This window comes from Lynx rufus, unplaced genomic scaffold (assembly GCF_022079265.1).
Source record: "Lynx rufus isolate CCGP_SWC_20201006 ecotype Redwood Valley unplaced genomic scaffold, mLynRuf1.p SCAF_4, whole genome shotgun sequence".
NCBI lineage: Eukaryota > Metazoa > Chordata > Mammalia > Carnivora > Felidae > Lynx > Lynx rufus.
In genome coordinates this window covers 81,958,259-81,976,466 of record NW_025814856.1, presented here as the reverse complement: position 1 = coordinate 81,976,466, position 18,208 = coordinate 81,958,259, and the positions used below count along the sequence as shown (strand labels likewise).

At 42.1% G+C, this 18,208-nt stretch overlaps 1 protein-coding gene across 5 annotated transcripts in view; it reads right to left on the bottom strand.

Annotated features, from left to right (window-relative positions):
* Positions 1 to 14,158, bottom strand: part of NAPEPLD (N-acyl phosphatidylethanolamine phospholipase D) — a 46,412-nt gene extending 32,254 nt beyond the window's left edge. For 2 of the 5 annotated variants that reach the window (XM_047095391.1, XM_047095392.1), the window contains exon 1: positions 13,778 to 13,803. The gene's annotated coding sequence lies outside the window, so the exon portion shown is untranslated. Of the gene's footprint in view, positions 1 to 13,362; positions 13,667 to 13,777; positions 13,806 to 14,012 lie in introns of those variants that run through there. The other 3 variants (XM_047095395.1, XM_047095393.1, XM_047095394.1) reach the window with 3 other exon arrangements.
* Between the last annotated feature and the right edge of the window lie 4,050 nt (positions 14,159 to 18,208).

The following is an 18,208-nucleotide window of genomic DNA, read 5'->3' as shown; positions in this document are numbered from 1 at the left end:
TTAAACAAAGCCCTATGACAACTAATATAAAATATAAATGCTCTTCGGGGCGCCTGGGTGGCTCAGTCAGTTGAGCATCCGACTTCAGCTCAGGTCACGATCTCACGGTCCGTGAGTTCGAGCCCCGTGTCGGGCTCTGGGCTGATGGCTCAGAGCCTGGAGCCTGTTTCCGATTCTGTGTCTCCCTCTCTCTCTGCCCCTCCCCCATTCATGCTCTGTCTCTCTCTGTCCCATAAATAAATAAACGTTAAAAAAAATTTTTTTAAATATAAATGCTCTTCTTTAAAGAACAATTTGTGGGGAGCCTGGGTGGCTAGTCGGTTGAGCATCCGACTTCAGCTCAAGGTCACGATCTTGCGGTGCATGAGTTCAAGCCCCATGTCATGCTCTGTGTGGACAGCTCAGAGCCTGGAGCCTACTTCAGATTCTGGGGTCAACCTCTTTCTGTCCCTGCCCCACTCGTACTCTGTTCTTACTCTCTCTCAAAAATAAATATTAAAAAAAAAAAAGAGGCCTCCATGGCTTCATAGTAAAGAATAATGTGTTACAAAAAGGACAACATAAATTCTATCTAGTAATTATCAACTACATTCTCCACATTTCTCTGAAGATTAAGTGCCTACTTAACAGGAGAGGAACTTACCCCAATGTCTCTAACCAAAGAGAGATCTGAATTGTGACATTTGGTGAAGACAAGTGTGCCAAGTACAAATATTTTATTTCAATAACAGCACACATGGGTAAAACGCTTTCAAAAAACAAGAACTCTCTATTTCAAAAGCAAATGTTTTATACCCTTTCTTTCTTTGACATTTAAGATTTGCCAGCTGCGTAGAAGTGAATGCATTATCATTTTAAAAACTGAAGAAAAAAATTACATTAGTACAATGTACGTTTGGGATTTCAACATACTCCTAAATCATGACATTGCAAATCATTATTCCTAAAGGTGACATTTAATAAATACTAATTGAGTGACTATCCATTACATACCAACAAAGATGCTGATATTAAATCTGGAAAACATTCAGAACTGTATTTTCAGATATCTAAAAATAACAGGAAATTTACAATTTTATATCTGTGGTCCTATCTATAGTGAAGAAAAGGGTCCTTTTAGTGCAATGCTAGATAACATAGCTAATGAAACTATTTAAATTCACTGAAATGTCTGCAAAGGGCTTCCATAGATTAAACTGTTTCCATCCTTCACATGCAATACAGGCTTCCCCTGAGACTGGTATTAACCCCCACATGCGTATCGGAGTCTGGTGGGAGGGTAGATATGTCCAAGAGTGAGAAGTACACTGGCTAATGAAAGGGAGAATGTTCTGTGGGAGGTATGTGCACCACATACATTAACAAAGAAATTACCACATTGTTTGTTTTCTATGACTTTCTTTTACTCACTTTGTTGACTTAACAACCAGTTTCACTAAAAAGCTAAGAAAGCAAAGCAAATAACTTAATATACAATACCTGGGAGCACACTAAAACAAGTTATGACAACTTTTAATAACAGAATATATATGTGCATACATATGTCCATTTAGATAGATGTATATATAGGATAAATCTATATATCACACCAAATAACTTACCTTCACACAAGTGAAAAGAACATTAGTTGGGAGTGTAAAAGGACTCCATTTTTACCACTAACTACAGAGATATTAGCACAGGTAAAGTAACCTAACCTCTCTAAACGTGGGCTTCAGCACCTATTAAAGAGAACTCCTAAATATCCCCTTGAAGGACAGTAATGAGAAGCAATGACGTCATGGAGCAGTATCTCCAACCACTATCCAAATACAAATTGTTACGTTCAGTAGAAAAGTAAATCATGTGATAACTAGAAACTTTTGATCCAATTGAGTTGTTTTTCAAAATGAAAAATAACACTTCAGAATTCTAGATAGATTTAAAAAGAGTCCTAAAATTTTTCTTTCCTTAAAAACTTTATGTTAAAAAAAAGTATTTGGGGGGCACCTGGATGGTTAAGTCAGTTAGGCATCCAACCCTTGATCTCAGCTCGGGTCTTGATCTCAGGGTTGCGCGTTCAAGCCCCCAGACGGGCTCTATGCTGGGCATGGAAACTACCTTAAAAAAAAAAAAAAGTATTTTTATAAAAAGTCTAAGTTTCCTTACCCTTTATAATAATCAAAGTATTGTGTTTAAAAAAAAAAAACTTCAAATCTGTCTTATAAAGTGTTCATCTGATTATAGACAGAAAAGTTACTTCAATACTTCAACAAATGATAAAGTTAATTCATACAATCAGGATCCACAGAATGGAGGCTGCCCAAGTGGCCTGGCCCACAAATCTAAACTCAAGTCAGCCTGCACTTACAGGAAACCCATCAGGGAATCCTAACACACATCAGCCACAATCCTCCAACTCAGCTTAGCTAGCTTACCTTACCCTAAAAACAGGACCTGCTAGCCTTGTAAGAAAATCCCAACCTCCTTCCCAATCACGCACTGTTTCCACATCACCTCTTCTGTGCCCTATAAAATGGACTACTGCAAAAAATGTCTCAGAAAGAGTGCTCCACGACTCCTGAAGCACTGTACTCCCCAGATCCATGGATTTTTTCTTCCCTTAAAGACATTGAATTTGTTATGAAATTGTGTTATTTTTGTCATTTGACACAAGTAATTCACAAAGAAATTCTACCGTAACAAAAGCACCGAGACTCAGAACAAACAATTTTGAGACGAATGAGTGTGGAACACACCTGACTCTCCAGGGTACAAAGTAGAGAACATGTTCTCCCTTCAAAACCAGTCAAGGACAACAAATGTTCTTGATCACAGAACACCAAAGGCTCTGAAAATCTTTGCTATTTGAGACAATTCAAAATACTGAACTAAAAGTCATTTCACAAGCTATTAAAAGATTTTAAGTCACTAAAATATGCATACTATAGGTGCCTCCTCTACGAGAAATTTTTTCCAATATGTAAATAAGAAAGCAAATGGTTTTTTAATGTTTATTTATTTTGAGAGAAAGTGAGGGAGAGAGAACCCCAAGTAGGCTCCACGATGTCAGCACAAAGCCCAACGCAGGGCTCAATCCCATGAACTGTGAGATCATGACCTGAGCCAAATAAACAGTGGGACGCTTAACCAACAGAGGCACCCAGGCACCCCTCTAATAAATATTTTAAAAAGAGAAAAAGACGCTCGCTCACATGCTCTCTCTCAAAATAAACTTAAAAAAATGTATTAGAAAACAAAGCTTTGATTAGAATTAGAAACAATAAACAAGGTGAGAATTAGAAACAATAAACAAGGCAGCTTAAGACCAAAGCCCATTTTATTTTTTTTAACGTTTATTTTTGCGAGAGAGCAAGAGAGACGGGGGGGGGGGGGGGGGGGGGCAGAGATAAAGGGGGACAGAGAATCCCAAGCAGGCTCCACGCAGACAGCAGAGAGTCTGATGCGGGGCTCGGGCCATGAGAGCATGACCTGAGCCGAAGTCGGACGCTTAACAGACTCAGCCACCCAGGCACCCCAAGACTATAAGCCCATTTTAAAATACCACCTACAGGGGTGCCTGGGTGGCTCAGTCAGTTGGGAGTCTGACTTCGTCTCAGGTCATGATCTCACAGCTGTTGAGTTAGAGCCCCGTGTCGGGCTCTGTGCGGACAGCTCAGAGCCTGGAGCCTGCTTCAGATTCTGTCTTCTCTCTCTCCGCCCCTCCCCTGCTCACGCTCTGTCTGTCTCTCCTTCAAAAATAAATAAACATTAAAAAAAATTAAAATACCACCTACAGTAATACAACTGGAATCCTTAGGATAATCATACTAAAACAGCATGTTATGGCAAATTGAGAAAGCATGCATAAAGAGGTATATTTAATGAAACGACACGGTTATCACCTAATTTCTTAAAAATAACGCAAATAAGTGCAGTCATCTGTTATAGTCAGTAACACCTGTATGATATAATTACTTAATTGAAAAGGTTGGGGCTGGTGGGGAGGAAAAGACTAACTTGATGGTTAAGAAACTAAGAAGTATATCCTAAATCTGTTATATGACCTTAAGTGCTCATTTACTGTTCCTTAAGCCAAGATTTGAACAAAAATATTCTTTCAAATGTGGCCTCTCTCTCTCCTGTCTCTCTCTCCATCAATTATGCAAAAAGAAAGCTTTTTGTTTTTTAAAGTATAACCCATAAAGAACAGGAATGGAGAAACTGGTCTTCATAGCTCCTGGATAGAAAGGAAGGGGACTGAGGGGGAAAGCACTCTCTTTTACTTCTGACTTCAGTTCTGGTTCCAGCTTTTACTGTACTGAGCTTTCTTGACTTACAACAGGGTGAATCCCGATAAACCCATCCTGAAGCTGGAACTAACTCAGATCAAAAATGCATCCAACACACCTAACCTACCCAACATCACAGGCCTACCTTGCATGTGCTCAGAACACTTAGTCTACAGCTGGGCTACATCATGTAACACAAAGCCGGTTTTGGAATAAAGGGCTGAACAGCTCATGTATTTATTGACTACTTAAAGTGAAAACAGAATGGTCGTGTGGGGACAGAATGGCTCTAAGTGTGTCGACTGTCCACCCTTGTGATCATAGGCCTGACTGGGAGCCTGGGTACTGCCAGGATTGTACCATGAACATTACCTTGGAACAGTTCAAAATTCAAAGTGTGGTTTCTACTGAATATGTATGGCTTTTGCATCACATGAAGTTGAAAAACCAAAAGTCAAACCATAGTAAGTCGAGACTGCACTGAATTGTGTAACATTTATTTATTTTTTTTAAAGTTTATTTATTCTGAGAGAGCAAGTGAGAGAGAGCAGAGGAGGAGCAGAGAGGAGGAGGAGCAGAGAGAAGGAGAGAGAAAATCCCAAGCAGGCTCCATGACACCAGAGAGGAGCCCCGACTCAGGGCTCGAACTCACGAACCAGATCATGACCTGAGCCAAGATCAACAGTCAGACGTTTAACTGGCTGAGCCACCCAGGCACCCCTGAATTCTTTAACACTTAAAAAGTCACTATCATTGAGATTCACTTTCTCCATCTGTAAAATGAGAGGCCTGGGCCACACCTGTAAGGCCCCTTCCACCTCCCTGATTCTAACAGCCGGTAGCTGCACCAGAGAGCCTGCTCAAAGCCACAAAAGAGCTGTCCCCTCTAGCGTGGCTATTCCCAAGCCACATGCCCCTCCCAAGTTCTCCTCCCTGGTAGGAGGTTCCCCTCTAAAGTTAGCTCAGATGCAGCCACCTTCCCAGGCTGGGTCAACAAGGAATAAGCACAGCATTTTTCATCTGAGAACAGCAAGGTTAGCTCCTTGGAGAAAATGTAGTTTCATGGGTTTATCAAGCAGACCAGGAGATTATTTAGAGCTTAAAATCCTTCAGGAGAGATTTCACAACAAATCTGATAATCAAACAGCCATTAGATTTCCAACCTTAATAATAAGATTTCAGATATAATTTGTAAGGGCCTATATACTTAAATCATTCTCAGAGTTATTTACCAAACATGGTGTGAATGTCTACTATGTCTAAATTCTAGCTTTCCAGGTATGGTGGACAATACAAGCCTCTGACCTCCAAGCATTCAGAATCCTTTAGGGGGGAAAAAAACATCATAAGCAACCATATAGATTTTGGAGAAACAAGTTTACAGAAGTGTCAGCTATGAACACCGAAAACTGTAGTTTTTAGTATAAGGCATTTCCATAAGAACTGGCCCAAATTCAACTGGTAAGGAATACTTTTCCCTATATGCCACGTGGTTCACACAGGAAGTTCTGTGACCCCAGGATCAGGGATGCCAAAGATGCAGATAAAAAGGTTAATGACAAAAACCAAACCACTAGTGGGGGTTTTTACAAGGAGGCAAGGCCCAGGGCAGTACTGAGGTCAGACCCTGTTCAGCCCATCTCCTGACAGTATAACATCAGGTTCAAAGTGGCATCATAGGACATCCCCGAGAGGTCAACTAATAGAATCAAGTTCAAAGGAACTTTGAAATTCTGTAAGTTCAACCCAGTATATTTTCAGAATACTAGGAAGTAGGTAGTAAATTATAAAAGCACATAAAAAATGGATATAATTAAAATATACTTGGGGTGCCTGGGTGGCTCAGTCAGTTAAGCATCCAACTTCGGCTCAGTCATGATCTCACAGCTCGTGGGTTCGAGCCCCGCGTCGGGCTCTGTGCTGACAGCTCAGAGCCTGGAGCCTGCTTTGGATTCTGTGTCTCCCTCTCTCTCTGCCCCTCCTCCGCTCATGCTCTGTCTCTCTCTCAAAAATAAACATTAAAAAAAATGCTTTAAATTAAATATACGTGCATCAGTTACCAGGAAAAACCACATTACTAGGAAAAGGAACATAAAAAATTTAAAACATTTTAAAATAAATACTTCCTAGTTTGTCATCTCTGAGTCTTACAGTTTCCTTGTCTGGTGCCCATTCACTGTGATACTGGACAAAATGTACATAAACCGTAGCCTAGTGTCTGGCACACAATAAGCCCTCAATAACGGTAAGCCACTATCTTATTATATTCTAAGCACTTTAGTGGAATACATATTCGATTTTTAAATTTCTGCACTTATAAGATATGACAGCAGAGAGTAATGGCATGAATAAACTGAAATGAAACTCGGGAATGTGTTTTTGTTCTTATATTTGAGTAAAAATAAGTCCCGGTCTTCCTGGAATTCATACAACTCAGAACAAAAATGAAACCATGGTTCTCCAAAGGATTCCTATGCAATCCCATAGCCCCTTATGGCCTCAGCAACTCTCTGGATTTACCAGAAGACTTTTCATAAACCTTGAATAGTGTCCTAGCTCTGAAAATAATAATCCTCTCCACCCTCACCCTCCTTATCTCTCTTTCCTGCCCCCAGGGAGAAAAATGTGCAAACTCATAATACTAACAGTGGCCACATCTACAATCAGCACCTTCCCCAGAGCTTGAGCCCCATTTACGAGAATTCTTTGGCTCAAAGGACTTCCCACCATAGGAGCCCGTAAAATAAGCAAGCATGGCCAACTTTGGCTAAATGTCCCCCAAAGCAATTCAGCATCTTGTATCTCTTACCCAAGTGATGACTAATCTCAGTGCTCTGCCACGCCCCTTCTGGTGGTCAAAACAGGTTATTAAGAAAGGATGTGATCTCCAGTATAACTGATAGAGAGGAGTCCCACGTTGTTACCTAAGTATTTCCAAGCCACCTGAGTAGAAAGCCTTCACCCTGGGATTCTCAAGGCTGGCTACACATCAGAATTACCTATGAAGGCTGTTAAACTATACCTGAGTTGGGGCACCCAGTGGCTCAGTCAGCTGGGCATCCGACTTTGGCTCTGGTCATGATCTCACAGCTCATGAATTTGAGCCCCACATTGGGCTCTGTGCTGACAGCTTGGAGCCTGGAGCCTGCTTCGGATTCTGCCTCCCTCTCTCTCTGCCCCTCCCCTGCTTGTGCTCTCTCTCTTAAATATAAATAAACATTTAAAAAAAATTTAAACTATACTTGAAGCTACTGAATCATAATGTCAGGTGGGAGTTCCCCGGATAGTTTTTAAAAACCCTGTGGGTGATTCCAATATAGGCAGGGTTAAGAACCGCTACTTTGAATTAGTCATTGGCACAGAGGTAGGACAGGCATCTAAGAAGGACCAAAGGGACTTTCTGATACCCCTGAATTTATGCTAGCCTAGCAACTGCCAACAATAAAGCCTACTCTTCCTCCCGGTCCCACACTACAAGTTGGGGCGGAGGGCGCATAATCCCCAAGATGACCACACAGCACGAGGACTGGGAAGACCACAATGCTAAGGACAAAGGTTGATAGGTCACAGACTTGTATTCAGTCCAGCTGGGTCACAAATTTGATTCTGTGCTCCCAGGAAGCCAAACCAAAAGAAAAGGAAACACAGTCAGTGGTGATTCACATTGCCTATTGTAACCCAAAGTAGCCTATACATAAGGAGTGCCCAATAATATTTACTGAATGAATAAATGAAGAACGGGAGTATAATTTCCTAATTACTCTTCACTAGGACAGAGTTAATTGTTTTTGAAAAGACTTGTTGGGAATCAAAATTATAGGAGAAGCAAAAGTAACCAAAGGACAGTGAGACAAAAAGCCAACAGAGGGCATTCCCACTACTAATTACAGAAAGAAAAACTGAAAAATCCCAGGGAATTCCTGAGGTCTTGAGTTCTATGCTGGTAAAGTTGTGACCTAGCGGTAAAGACTAGAAGATGCCTACCATAAAATCTAGTCCCCTCCCCCCCTTTCTCTTCAGTAACAGAGCCTCAGTTTCACTTATGGTTACTAGCTCTGCGCCACCTAAATGACTACCTTTTCCACCTTTCCAACTAGGGATCAGCCATATTAACGACATTTTGTGATTCAAGCGAAAAGAAGTCTCACATGATGCTCTGGGAGTCTCCTTAAGGGAAAGGGAGACATTCTTTTTGATTCTTCCTGCATCTTGCTGGCTGGAGCCACTGTGAGCCATGAATATGAGGGCGATTCCTGGGAATGGCACAGAGGTCTAAAACGACTTCGGGGGCCCCCCATAACAAGTCTGGACTTTCCAACTTTAGGCCTCCCCAAACGAATCCCAACTGAGACAATAACCATAGCTGCAAAGTTCAGGGAAGCTATGAAAACACAATCCTTCATAATACAACCTTCCTAATCCAAACGTGGGTACCCCGAGCAGCAGACATGACCACTACTGTTTTTCGCTGTACTTACTATGTGCACTTACTATGTGCCACTTTAAATGTATTCGTTATCGTGTTCGATCCTCACAACATTCCCAGGGGGCAGATATTATCCTTATGTTAAAGGTGATGTCACAAAAGGTTTATAGAGTTTAACAGTTTGCATAAAGTGAAAAAGCTGGTTAACAGCTAGACCTGGAGATCCAACCCAAGTTGAATCAGATTCCAAAGTCCACGCTCTTTCCACTCATCATGCTGGATCTGCAAGGAAAATCCAATAAATTTATCTAGAACAGATACCAGTTTCAAAGTTAGCAACCTATAGCTAACAGTTAAAGGCTCACAGACAGGCTAGCCTTTTTTTGCTTTCAACATTGTCCTTTTTTGTCCCTTTCAAAGTCAAAAGCACTTAGTAGTTCCCTGATAAGTTCCCTTATAAATATAACTGCCCTTTTAATTTTACAGGGAGAGGATTTCAAATGATGTGACCCATTTAATTACTGAACTGTTCTCATTTAAAGTTACACTGTGTGGGCGCCTGGGTGGCTCAGTCAGTTAACCGTCTGACTTTGGCTCAGGTCATGATCTCACAGCTTTTGGGTTAGAGCCCCACGTCGGGCTCTGTGCTGACAGCTCAGAGCCTGGAGCCTGCTTGGGATTCTGTGTCTCCCTCTCTCTCTGCCCCTCCCCCCCCCAAAATGAACAAACATTAAAAAATATTTTTTAAATATATAAAGTTACACTGTGAAGAACCAACAACAAATAATGAATTCTTTTTATATAGTTCTATACTTCAGCCATATAAACAGAAACTACACGAGGCCTTGAAGAGCTTTTCCTTGCCTTGAAAAGATGTCTTTGAGTCCATCCAGCATATAACCACCTAGCATCTTACCCTTCCAACCAAGAAGAATTGTTAATCAAGTTCCATGAAGACACTTTCAGGCATGGAGATCAATGTATCTAGTGTGCCCAGGGCTTTCCCAGTTTCAGCATGGAGAGTCCCACATCCTGAACTTCCTCAGTCCCAGGAAAACCTGGAGGAATAGTCACTCTACAGCCTCGGGGTACCATATAAATGCATAGTTAGGTCTTCAATAAGACTTGCTAAAATGTGAGCAGTTGGGGCGCCTGGGTGGCTCAGTCGGTTAAGCGTCCAACTTCAGCTCAGGTCATGATCTCGCGGTTTGTGAGTTACAGCCTGGCGTCGGGCTCTATGCTGACAGCTCGGAGCCTAGAGCCTGATTCGGATTCTGTGTCTCCTTCTCTCTCTGCCCCTCCCCACTTGTGCTCTGTCTCTATCAAAAATAAATAAAACTAAAATGTGAGCAGTTTATAGTAAATTGGAGATGACCATTATAAAATATGATATTAATATATTTAGGCAGCTAAGCAAAAAGGAATTACAAAGGTCTACATATTCATGCTTAACCAAGAGAATATTGCTGACAACATCAAAAGGCTGTCAAACTCTTCATTGTGATTTATTCAAACATGTCTACCAGCATACATATTTGCCAGTTAAAAAAACAAGCTGAGAACAGCACATATACAACATGTGTATACAACAAACAGTTCATCTACACATAAAACTGAGACACTATATGGGCAAAGAATGACAGAGGAATCAACTTCCATCCAAGAATGTTAAAGTACCTCATCTCTGTGAAATGGTGAAGCCTAATTTTGAAGTTTTGGCTTTGTGGTTATCATGATTGGCTAAAAACTCTTGCAAGAGTAGAAACAGGAAATCTGTAAATTAAACACGAGGTACACACTTCAGTCCTTTCTAACTTGAACATTCCATGACTCAAGTTCATCACTGTGTGAACCCCTTTACTTTACAGGTGAAGCGAGTCAGGCTGGAGAGTTATATGACATTCAGAGGCTCCAGCTCTGCCTGGTGATAGAACCTGGATTACTTATGAGCCATGCTCTCATCGTAATTATATTTAACAACACTTGGATCAGAAGAGCAATGATCAGAATAAAAAGATAAAGGACACATTTCACCTCATGCAGGATATTTTACTTAGTTTAGCTCATAAACAGATAAATGGGCCTTAAGTTTTTTAAAAAGGGAGTCTAGAAACTTTTCAACTGTCCTTAGTTACTTTAACCATATAATAGCACCATATTCTGAATAAACGCACAGTACTTCTTTTCACAAACTCTCCAAACAAGCCAAAGGAATGAACACAGTAACTTAAAAAGAGAACAAACATCTTTGTAGTTTGAAGAACTACAGAAAACTTTCCAAACCAATTACTGCGTGTTGTCCAGATGTCCTAGCATCAGAGTCTTGTAAGCAAAGCAAACAAGCATCTGACCAGGGTAAGGAGTGCCAGGAACAATCAGGAAGCTTGGTGTTTCTTTATTCTGACAACTTTACTTTCAGAAATAAGAGAGATTTCAGAAGAGCATAGAGGTGTACGGGCACTTCCTTCCGGTCAACGTGTTACTATTCCTTAATCTGGGGAGACGGATAAACATGAAAATCTGCTGTCTTCAAGGGAAAAAAATGGATTGTTTTAGGTAACAGGTACATACTGAGTTATTTCTCAATCACACTTGTGAATTTATGCTGATCCATCTATAAGCCAGTCCTGGGCCTCTTTAACCAGTGATGCTGACCATTCACAAACAATAGGTTTAGGGGTACAATCTGTGGCTGTGACGCTGACCAGAGCTTGCTAAGCAACACCACTCTACCTTGGCTTCATTAGCACACCTTTCTGACAAGAGGCAGTAGTGGATACTACTACAGAAGGCCAGAGCTGCTGTGCTAAGGGACCTTGGGAAACCACTAAAACTTCCCAGCTCTCAGTTTCCTGTTTGCATCATCTGTAGAACGACGTTAATAATTTCACATACTGTAGGTCTAATTAAGTTAAACTAAAAATACATAAATACATGAAAGGGCTTTGTAAGTCATAGTTATAATACTTATAATACATTATTTAACCACCTGAGTTGGCAAAAGACTATTTCTGACATAACCAAACCGACCCTGGGGTCATAGGAGTTCATACATAATCTATCACAAAAGTCTGTTAATAAAATATTTAAATACACAATAAATAGTTGTAAATTCAAAAGACAAGTCCAGCAAAGCACTAACTATAAAGAGATAGGCAGGCAGAGATAGGTAGAATTCTTCAGTATTATAGCAGTTAGAATGGTTTATTACTTGGGCCTTATTCTAGAAATCACGAGGGATTTTTCTTTAATGCCAATTTTATACATGCTCTCACAGGCCTTCAGCATAAAGATGCTCGCTCATTAACCATTACTTATGTGCGAATATGACTCCCAAATACTTCTTCAATGCTAACACTTTTTACTTGTGTGCTTTTCAATCTAAAATGCCAGATCAACACAGCCTCCCAGCTATAGCCATATCTTATTTACATAAAGAGTAGAATGGCATGGAAAAACCCACCACATCCACAGCCATCTACCACTACAAAGAAAAAGCAGAATGAAACACCAAAATCAAAGGCAAATGGTATTTTTCCCAACAGAGACAAAATGTTCCCCCTCAGTTTCCCAAACTCACAAACACCAAAGGAACATAAATACCGTTTTCAAACATGAGGATGACTCTATCAACTAAAACATAACCAAAACCCTACGATGGAATGCTTACATTAAAAGGTCCTTCATACAATTATCCTTGGACTACTTTAAAAATTAAGTTTTGCAATATGAAATCGGTACAACTTAACTTGGAATTGTGAGTGAAAACAAGGTATGAGAAATACATTAAGTATTTTTCCTCTTTTGGAGACATACCGAAATTCTTGCAGCAGGAAAGCCTGCAGAATCTAACAAAAAATTTCTGAAAATTGGGACTATATTTTCAGTTAACCCAAAACAGTCTTAAGTGAAGTCAATCTCTCTTAAATACACTTGCCCTAATTTCTCTCACAGACCTGATGTTTTCTTGCAACAAAATCAAACTATTGTGGGATATGGGTAATCTTTTCCTTTTAAAGATTACATAATTTCTTCCTAAATGGTATTGATGTCCGAGGCTAAATCAAAAACACTAAAATAGAAATAGAAATGCTAGATATCCACTTTTAAAGAGATTGAAACTGTTTAATTTTCAGAGAGTTGTATCTCAGGAGTGACTCTCTCAATAAATTACTCAGAATTATCAAATAGCACACACTTCATGCTCAGCCCAAGTAAAGGAGGTGAGTCATATTCTAACAGTAAAGGCAAGGACAAGAACTAAATGACTTTTTAAAGGTTAACTTTTCTCATTCTCTTAATATTCTCCAGGTTCGGTTGCCGTGTTGATATCAGATCGTAGCCCGAGGAAGCATACTTATCTCAACTATCAGCGCCCCAGCGAGTTCTATCCCGGGGGGGGAGGGGGGGGACCGCCCGCAATAATACCCAACTTAAGAAACAACCACAGAACACAAAACTCAGAAAGCACCAGTTTCCACCACCCCACCCCACCTTGCTCCTTTCTTCTGCTATTCCATTCGTGGTTCATTTTCAAGACAAAAGCAAAGAAACCTGTTGGAATGAAGTTTTAAAAGATAAATACCCTATATGAGACAGAAATAAGTTGCTCTAAGAATGCTGTCGACCCATTCATTTACATACAGCCACAGAAAATACACCCACATGTATTTCGATCAGCGAAGATGTGACCTGGTGATTTGAAGAGAAGATGGGATCTAAAACAAGTCCCAGAGACGGCTACTTTCCCAAGAGAAAAAAAATAATAATGTGGCTTTTCACCCAGGCAGCTTCAGAGACACGGGCTCCGCAACTCTAGAGGTGCAGAAATTCAAACGAACGCCTGCCGCTCACAAGTACAGCATCTCCAGGACGAGGCAGGGCTCGGCCCCGGTAATCCCACCCACTGCGCGCTCCACTTCGCCGAGCAGTCCAAACGGCCCCAGGCCGGGGTGTGCTGGCTGCCCCACCCAGAGGCCGAGGGGGAAGCGAGCCGCGAAAAAGATACGCGGGCGGGAGAGCGAGCGGGAGCGCGGAGCTCCGGGAGCTACAGCTCGAGGCGGCAGGGGGGCGGGCTCACCTGGCGCGGGGGGCGGCTGGGCGCGCGCGCCGCCGCCGCTGCCGCTGCTCCCGGACTGCGGGCCACAGCGCCCCCGGGCACAGCACCCCCGCGCGGAGGGAGGGGCCGCGGCGGCCGGCGCCCGGGTTCCGCCGCCCCCGGCCCCGGCGCGCCGGCTCCGCCGAGGGCGCCAACAGCTGCAGGCAACGCCTCAGCGCTCGTCGCCTCGCCATCCCGGGGGGCGAGCTGTACCCACAGGCCGAGGCGAAGTTCGCTCCACGTGGGCTCCTCACTCACTCGTTGTGACCTTTGAATCTGGCAGCTCTGCCAGCGGTAGCCCCCTACGGGCCGCCGCCCTGGCCTTTACAAGATGGCCGCGCCCGTGGACCCCAGTGCCGAGGCCATCTTGGTAAAGGAGGCGCCGCGGGGCCCGCGCTTAGCGCCCCCTCGGCCGGCCCGCACCTCTCGAGTACTCAGCAGAAGCCTTTTTTTTATACAGGATTGGTTACCCTGGCCTAAATCAATAGCTAACTTTCAGATGCATGAACACGTTCCTAGACACCGGCCCTAATTGCTGAGACTAAATGGGATTTAGGTGGCATCTCACAGCCGTTGCAATTGTAGTAGACAAGCACTTGGTAGCAGCATACTTACAACCGATGGTGCCATGAGCCTGGAAGCGAAGAAACTAATTTGAAGTGTGTACAAGAGGTGTTGAATATTAATGGCAGTACTGCCTGGTCACGGTGTGCTCATTACTTTTTAAAGCGATGTCACAGCCTACTACTGGTACACACAGTTCTTGTCTTTTTTTTTTTTTTTTTTACACTCTCAAGATGATGACTAAAGAGCATGAAACTGTGATTCTGAGTTTCTCCCAGGATTTTCTATTTAAACTGCAGGATGATATTAGCTGTTTCAAGAAGTGATTTATAATCAGGTTGAAACAATTCAACAGCAGGTGGTTGGGCAAAAAGATTGCTTCAGAGTCTTCTGTTTGTGTCCATGGTCCTCCGGGACTTGAGGGGTGGGGTGGGGTGGCATCATGTTGGGGAAGAAACGCCACCCAGGGCCCAAATGCAGATAGGACTGCTGGAAAATGCAAACCAAATTACTTTACTATTTGCAAGTGAAAGTGGACCTGTAATGCTCTAGGAATACACGGATAATGTCAGTGTGGACTTTTATTCCCTCAACCGAGCTTGCACAGTTCCCAAATGTTACTGCCTGAAGTGTGATTTAGAGCTGGTTGTGCCTGGGTGGAGCTCAGACTGCACTCAGAAGCTGGTACCTGAGGTGCGAAAGGAAAGGAACAGAGCTACAAACCAAAATTGTGAGTTAAAGTTATGCTCCGAGGTTCCTCACAGTGCTTCTGGCTAAGGAACGTAAAAAGAAGCTTGTTGTTCCCCTTACATTTTTTTATGAAGATGTCCAAATATACAGAAAATAGATATGCCTTTTTGTTATACCCATTTGAATAAGTTGCAGACATCAAAACTTGTCACCCCTAAATACTTCAGCCTGCCTCTGCTAAGGGTAAGGACATTTGCTCCAGAATTAGAATACCATTAGCACACCTGAGAAAACAATTCCTTGATGCCATTCAATATTCAGTCCATATTCAAGTTTCTAGGATTGTCCCAAGAATGTCTTTATAAACCCCTTCCCCCCCCCTCCCCTCTGAACTAGGTTACTGTCTAGGCTCATGTGCTGCATTTGCTTACCATGCTTAAGAAGCAATTGGAAACGTTCACTTGCTAACTCTTCTCTACATATACTTACAGATACTATGAAGAGACAAATGTTCACAAGGTGTTTTTCCTTGAGGACAGGTAAGCACCTCTCTGTAAATCAGTGGAATCTAAGAGGAATGAACAGTCTTTTACCACAACATTGAAACGGTAATTGAAGCTGTATTAATTAAGGAGTAGTTAACTCCTGGAATACTACATAAACTTTATGGATTGTGTTGCAGTCTCTGTCAGGCTCAACTTCTAAAGCTTAATGGTTGGATTTTTTTCTAGACCATGAAAAGAAGCTGATTAGTGTAACAATTTATATTACTCCAGGCAAAATTTCTCGTTAGCCCTGCTTCCCAGGATAGGGCAAAATGAACACTGCACCCTCTGCATTTTAACTCATGGCTTAATTTTAGATCTTGACTTGCTGAACGAGTTTTATTTGTCCTTCCCTCTTATGCCGCCCCTAGGAAGTCAGGCACTTTGCACATAATGATAACTATTTGTCTTCTAAATTGTTACTGTTAACAACAAGACATCAGGCCCCAGATGGAGTCACTCATGCTAAGCTTCACAAAGCCAAACTGAGAATTCGTTTTTTTTGCCTCTCAGAAATGGGATCTTAAACCAACCAGGAATCACCTGGTCAGCACTATTAAGATCATCCACCTTAATAGAACCTGCCATCACCTAAAGGAAAGGGACCTTGACACACCGATCCACTTTTTCCTTGTGTAACTTCTTTGAAACCCCTACAGACACATAAAGACGAATGGAAATTAAGACGGTCACACTAATGCTTCAGCAAGGCTTGACTTTAAACTGTACGTGTTTTTCTCTTCCTTATTCTTGAACTCTCTCCCTCCCCTTCACTTGTTTTTCTGTAGAATCCTTTGTTCCAGGAACTCAGTAAAGGTGTTGACATCTTGCTAACCTCGAGGTACACTTAGTAAGGAGTGGCTCCGGTGGCCAGTGCTGGTTTGATGCTAGCTAGAATACAATGAGCATGGCTGGAGGCTCATACCAGATACCTATGGAAACCATCTAGATGCTATATTTCACTTTGAACCCCTCAGTCTTTTACCCCAGGTGGGTCTGCAGTGTTGAAGGCATTAGCCTACAGCAGCCTCCTTTGCCTGGCAAAGTAATAAAACCATTGGTGCTCCTTATCCCCAAACTCTGTCTTCGAGTTATATTTCAGCTCCAGAGCACAGAAGTCGGATTTTAACAACACCTCCTGCCCATAAAAGTCTTTCATTTTGTACAGCCCCTCAGAAGTCCTTTCTATCTGCTAGATGTGATGCTGCCCAGTTCATGATTCACTGAATAAAGCCAATAAGATCTTTAAAATCTACTCAGTTGAATTTTGATTTTTAACATTAATTTTTAGAGGCACCTGGCTGGCTCAGCCAGTAGAGCATGCGACTCTTGATTTCTGTGTTGTAGTTTCTAGCCCTTCATTGGTTGTAGAGATTACTTGAAAATAAAGTCTTTAAAAAAATTACTTAATTTTTAAATGTTAATTAAAGCTGTAAAAAAAATTAGGAAACAGTTCTCTATGCATGGCTAATGGCCAATACAACTTTTCTGGAGACTGCTACTAATTATTTTAATACTTCACAAAACGTTAGGTGCTACTTACTTTGAAAAAGTCACATATAAAACAATTTCAGCATAATAGCTTTTTCATCTTTAAAGTGAGGCCTCCTTCGGGTTCCTGGGTGGCTCAGTTGGTTGAGCGTGACTTCGGCTCAGGTCATGATATCTTGGTTTGTGAGTTTGAGCTCCATGTCAGGCTCTGTGCTGACAGCTCAGAGTCTGGAGCCTGCTTCGGATTCTGTGTCTCCTTCTCTCTCTGCCCTTCCCCTGCTTACACTTTGTGTTTCTCACTCTCAAAAATAAACATTAAAAAAAAAATTTTTTTTTTTAAGTGGGGCCTCCTTGCTCCAGGCCTAAATGCTCGGAGCACTAAAGAACTAGTTACTAGAAGACTTTAATTCAGTACATATTTATAGCAGCACCTGTGGAATCGTTAACACCTGCGTTCACCTCCAGTCAAACTAAAGACTGTTTTCATGATCATTAAGAACCTATAGATACTCAGGGCACCTGGGGGCTCAACTGGTTGAGCCTCTGACTTTGGCTCAGGCCATGATCTCACAGTTCGTGAGTTCAAGCTCCACATCAGGCTGTCAACGCAGAGCCTGCTATGGGTCCTCTGTCCCCCTCCCTCTGCCCCACCCCTGCTTGCACTCTCTCTCAAAACATTAAAAAAAAAAAAAATCCATAGGTAACTCCAAATAGCAAGAAAGACGTTGGGTAACTAAATTCTAACGGATACTCTGCCATGAACTCTTTGTTCTTGGAAACTACCCATCTTACCTCCCCAGACTCCCTACTCTGAGGCTGTACGGCCACTTACACTATAATATTTGAAGATTTTATTTAAAAAAGCTTTGAGGGGCATCTGGGTGGCTCAGTCACTTAAGTGTCCTACTTGAGCTCAGGTCATGATCTCACGGTTCGTGGGTTCGAGCCCTGCCTCGAGCTCTGTGCTGACAGCTCAGACCTGGAGCCTGCTTTGGATTCTGTGTCTCCCTCTTTCTCTGTCCCTTCCCTGCTCACGCTCTCTTTCTCTCTCTCAAAAATAAACATATATACATACGTACATACATAGCTGCAAGGAAAAATACATGAAGACAGGACAGGGTGC